Source organism: Fusarium falciforme, chromosome 11 (assembly GCF_026873545.1).
Source record: "Fusarium falciforme chromosome 11, complete sequence".
Classification (NCBI taxonomy): Eukaryota; Fungi; Ascomycota; class Sordariomycetes; order Hypocreales; family Nectriaceae; genus Fusarium; species Fusarium falciforme.
The window spans coordinates 2,185,982-2,191,317 of NC_070554.1; positions in this window are offsets into that span (position 1 = coordinate 2,185,982).

Genomic DNA, 5,336 nt, shown 5'->3' on the forward strand with positions numbered 1-5,336 from the left:
TAATAACTATTATATATCTAGGTTTTACTTTAATTATTTCTTAGTTTATCTTACCTAATTATAAGCTACTCTAATATTTAATTTTTATTTATATTTATTTTTATCTCTTTTTATTAATATATTATATTTACTTTATAATATTATAATAAGTTTAATTATTTAAATTATAGTTTAGGGTTTTTTATCTTCTTATTAGACTTATTACGCTATATTTATATATTTTTTACTTTTTAAGAGAGGTTATTATTAATTTAATTAGTAATACCTCTTCTTAATATTATATTATTTCTTATAATAAACCTTCTTAATATAATTTATTTTATAATAATATTAATATTTAAGGCTATAGTAATCTTATTTATCTTTTTATATAGCTCTAAGTATTATAAGGCTAGCTTTAATATTATAAGAGGTATTATTACTCTTTTTCTTACCTTAATTAATATTAAACTATAAGTTATTAGCCTTATTATTATTAAACTTAGGGTTTTATAATTTCTTTTATAAGAATTATTAATTATTAATCTTAATTGCTTTATTAATATAATTAATAAGGTTATTAAGGTAATTTTCTTTATAAAGTTTTACTTAGATTTTTTTTTTAAGTTTATTAAAGAAAAAAGATATTAAGAATTCTTAGTCTTAATTAAGCTTTAAGGTAAATTAAAGGTATTTTATTTTATATTTTAAGGCTAAGTAGGTTTATTAAAATACCTTAATTTCCCTTTTAGCTTATACCTTTTTATTAATTATTTTAAATACTTATTAAAATATAGCTTTAAAGGTCTTAAAGCTAAAATAGAGGTTAATAGTCTTAGGTAAGAATTTAATAAATAAAATAATAAAATACTCCTTTATAATAGGTTTAAACTAGGCCATAGTATGCTTAATAAGTTACCTTATAGCATATTAAACCTTACTAGATACTAGGTTAAACTATATTAGATAGTAGGTTATAAAAGCATATAGCTATATAAAGAAAGTAAGTAGTTTATATATAGTTCTATTAAACTTCTCTAGGGGGTCTAGCTTTAAGATTTCTCTTATATCTTTGCCCCTTATAGTAGTGATTACTATATTATTAACTTCCTAGATGCTATTTATATACTAGGCATTCTATATTTACTATATTTTACTTATTCTTTTAATAAGGTTATATATACTATTTATTTTAGCGCTTATAGTAGTAATCTAAGCCCAAAGTTATTTAACTTCTTTATTATTAGAGCTATTTATATTATTTATATTTTTATCTTAGTTAGCTAGGGTAAGTATAGTAAGTAAGTAATTAATAGGTAAAACCTATTAGTAATTATTTATAGGAGCTACCTAGGTAGCTATTATATTTAATATTATTTAATGTAATATAAGTATTTTACTAAATAAGAGCTATTAATATATAATAATTATATATATTCCTAAGAGATAAACTAGTTATACTAGGTTTATATTAATAGAGAGATTAATCGCGCTATACTTAAATAAAGAGGGGGTTATTATATCTAGTAATATACTTAAAAGTATTAAGTATAACTAAGTTATATTAATAGCTAAGGTAGCTACTATATAAAAATATATAATAAGTATATTTTTTATACTTAGGCTTTCTTAAGTAAAGCTAATTATAAGTAGGCGCGATATTATTCTAAGACCGACGCGGTCTAGGAATAATATTAGGCCTTAGTATATTAGTCCTATTATAATTAGTAGTTTAGAACTTGGGATTTATAGGGAATATATAACATAACCGCGAGGGTTATAACAATTATCATAGTAATAAGAGCTAGGTTTTACTTAATTAATAACCTATTCTTATATATGCTGTATTGTATAATCATTGCGTTAGGCATTTTATAGTTAGTATTAGCGAGTTAGGGAGCTATATTGGGTCTGAGGTTGTATATTCTGGACGCGTTATATGGGATAGAAGATGACAGATGTTCATGCTTTCTCCGGCGGTAAGCGCCTGTGCTTAATGATAGTATGTGATTGCGAGCGGAATTCTGAGAAGGTAGAGTGGATTATTATAGTCTTAATGAGGCAAGCTTTGCACTGTAGTAAGCCATATTAGCCACGACCGGGTCTGTGCTCAAAGACTTTACATAGAAAGCTGGGCGGCCTCTGGAGGTGGTCGGCACTGTACAATCTACACTGATCTTTTATTTCAATGTCTGCATTCGTGCATCAGTGCTAGGTTGACACGTACTATGTAGTAGATGTCACATGAGAGTGAAGGGAAGCGAGACCAATCAGTGGATAAGGAAGGATGTGGGCCTCGGGGCTACCCGACTGTAAATACATAGTAGCAGTATCATCGCCCTATCTCCTTAGTGCCTTTAAGGCTGCACTTTAGTACTAAAACCAAGGTCGGCCTAATTAAGAGGTATATTGCCTACTATATTATTATATAGCGACTAAGGTATTTAATATTTCCGCTATTACTAATCATGACCTTATATATACTATATTATTAGGTAGGACTTTAAGTATCTACCTCGTACCTATAAGATATAAGGCGCGGTACAAGGGTATAGCCATAATAGCACTAAGGAGATAAGGGTTAACCTCCTAGGCGGAATAAATTAATTCTAGGGTGGGGCGGCTTTAAGGCTTCTCTGAGCACCGTTGCGGTTATATGCCTGGCCTTTTAAGGCACCCTTATCCCTTATTCTATATTATAGCGACTTAGAGTTTATATTTAGCGATAGATATTAGGCAGCGCTTAGATCCGCCAGGGACTATTAACCTAGAAAAACTCACCTTATATATATTAATTGCCTCTAAAGCGCTAACTACTTCTAAAGCCGCCCGCTAAAGGGTCATATTAGTAGTACCTCCCTATCTTCCTTAAATATCTTCCGACTAGGATCCTAAATATGATATTATGGTGCGTAGGAACTTAAAATATTAGAATACTTAGAAGGAGTTTAAGGACTCTTATATCGCGAAGCGGCGCCTAGTTATTATAAGGGCGAGGCATACTTTGCACTATGGCTATTTTCGGAGGTAGACTAACAGTAAGGCGAGCCTATATATTCCTATTAATCCGGGAGGGCATCCCAATGCCACGGTCATAATAGATAAGGCTATAGCGCTAATATATAATATTTACCCCCTATAGGTTAATATCTCAAAGAATAAGAACTTCTTCCGGAGATATTAAGTTAGAATATACGCATATATATAAACAAAGCTAAACTACTAATAAGAAGCTCTATTATAGATAGTATTTAGCCTAGAGACTAAAACCTATATACTCTTAACACGGGAAGGTCACATTAGGCTCTAAGGTATAGGCAGGTAGGAAATAGAGGAAGCTAATCTTAAGACTGTTATTGCTAGGTTCTATAAGCTATTCCGCAATAAGACAGGCCTAGCGTAGAACCAAAGATATAAATCCCCCCTCGTCTAGGCCTAGGGCTTTATCTTCATCGAGCTAGACTACCGCGGAACAATTATATGCCCTAAGGAAGTCCTAAACTATATAATAATCAACAGTAAGATTACAGAAGAGGTAAGGGATTTAATAGAGCTTATACTATATGGCGGTTCTATGCAGAAATATAATAGCAATAAGAGCCCGGGCTCGTCGAGACCCTAGCCGCTATTTAGCGCTCTATATAAATAGCTTAGTCCTTAGTCTATCTTCTTAGTATTTATAACTTTAGAGCATATCTAGAAATACCTCGAGTCTATGCGCCTTATCTACTAGAAGGCTATCCTTAGAGCATCGTCGTAGTATCACAGCTAGATCCCCTTTTGCGCAGGGTATAACTGCCTCCCTATGATATTAAGCTATTATGCTATCTTCCTTGAACTTAAATTCCTCTATTCAGTCTATCCGCGGTAGGAAATAGCTAATATGCTAGCCGAGGTCTACCGCTAGAGTTCTCTCTAGCTTAATATATATAAGGCCCTCGCCTAGCCGCTATACTATGCCTATAGCTCTCTGCGGCATAGCTTTCGCTGCCTAATAGATACTTTAACGCTTAAGTTTAGGGAACTAAAAAATTACCTAGAAAATTCCTATTATCACACGCATTATTAGATCCTAGAGCTCTAAGATATCTACTAAGTCTTTATTAAGGCTAACCTACTAAATTTATATTATGACTAGATTAAGGCAAAGTAAGGCTATGATATCTATGGCGAGGAGAGACTCCTATTATAGCATAGCACGCTACTTAACTCGCTACTAAGTATCCTTAACCTAGGCCTATAGATCCATAGGCGAGGGGCTAGCTTTACTAAGGCCATATTTAGCAATAATATCTACCTCGCCTACGTAGCAAGTAAGTCGGCGGGCTATTCTAAGCATAAATTATAGGGCGGCGAGGCGGTGCTACTCCTATGCGAGGCCGACGTTAGGGCGCAGTAGATCTAGAGCCTAACGAGTATTAGTAATAGACATAACGCTATTAAGAAATCAGACAAGCAGCAGAGGTATATTAAAGGGGTAGGGAGGGTTTAGCCTTTAAAGTAAAAGAAAGTTAGCTAGGAGATAGGTAGACTGCCCTATATGGGCGAGATAGTTATAATAATATATAAATTAAAATCTTTTCTTATCCTCCCTTATCCTCCTTTTTTTTACTTATAGTTATTTAAGAGGATTTTGAGATTAACTCTTATATGACCTTATAGCCTAATATGACGATTCTATATACTAATATATATATAAGGGAAAGCTTAGTATTTAATAAATATATTATTTATTATCCTTTATATATACTTATTTAGTATTTATTTTAGGTAAAAGTTAGAAATAGATAATAGTATATTAAATAAGAAAGGGAAGAGAAGTAATAAAACTTATAAAGTGGGAGATTAGGGGCTGCTATTTTAGGGCTTCCTCGAGATAAGGAGGGCATTGATATAGGAACCCGCGTAATAGTGAGTTGGGGGAAATAGGTGCTAAGCCGTTTTGGGCTATTAGGTAATTTCTTATATATAGAAAAGGAGTTAGAGGCCTTTAACCTCCTATAATTATTATCTTTATGGTAGTTAAGGAGAAAAGAGAGTAGCTTTTAGGCTTTTTCTCTAATTAAATCTTTATTGCTATTAATTAATTATTTGCCCTTATTATTTTATATTATATTTACCTTATTAAGAAATATATAAGATCTCTCTTTAAAAGTCTTTAGGAAAGGTTATAACTCTTATAATTTAGCTATAGTTAGTATATTTTATTTCTTTAATAAATCTAATACCCCTATATAAAAATCTTTAATATTTTTACTTTTTTAATAATTAGTATATATTATAATTAATTAAATTAATTAATTAGATAAAAGAGTATATTTCTATATTATTAATTAATAGACTATAAATATAATTAC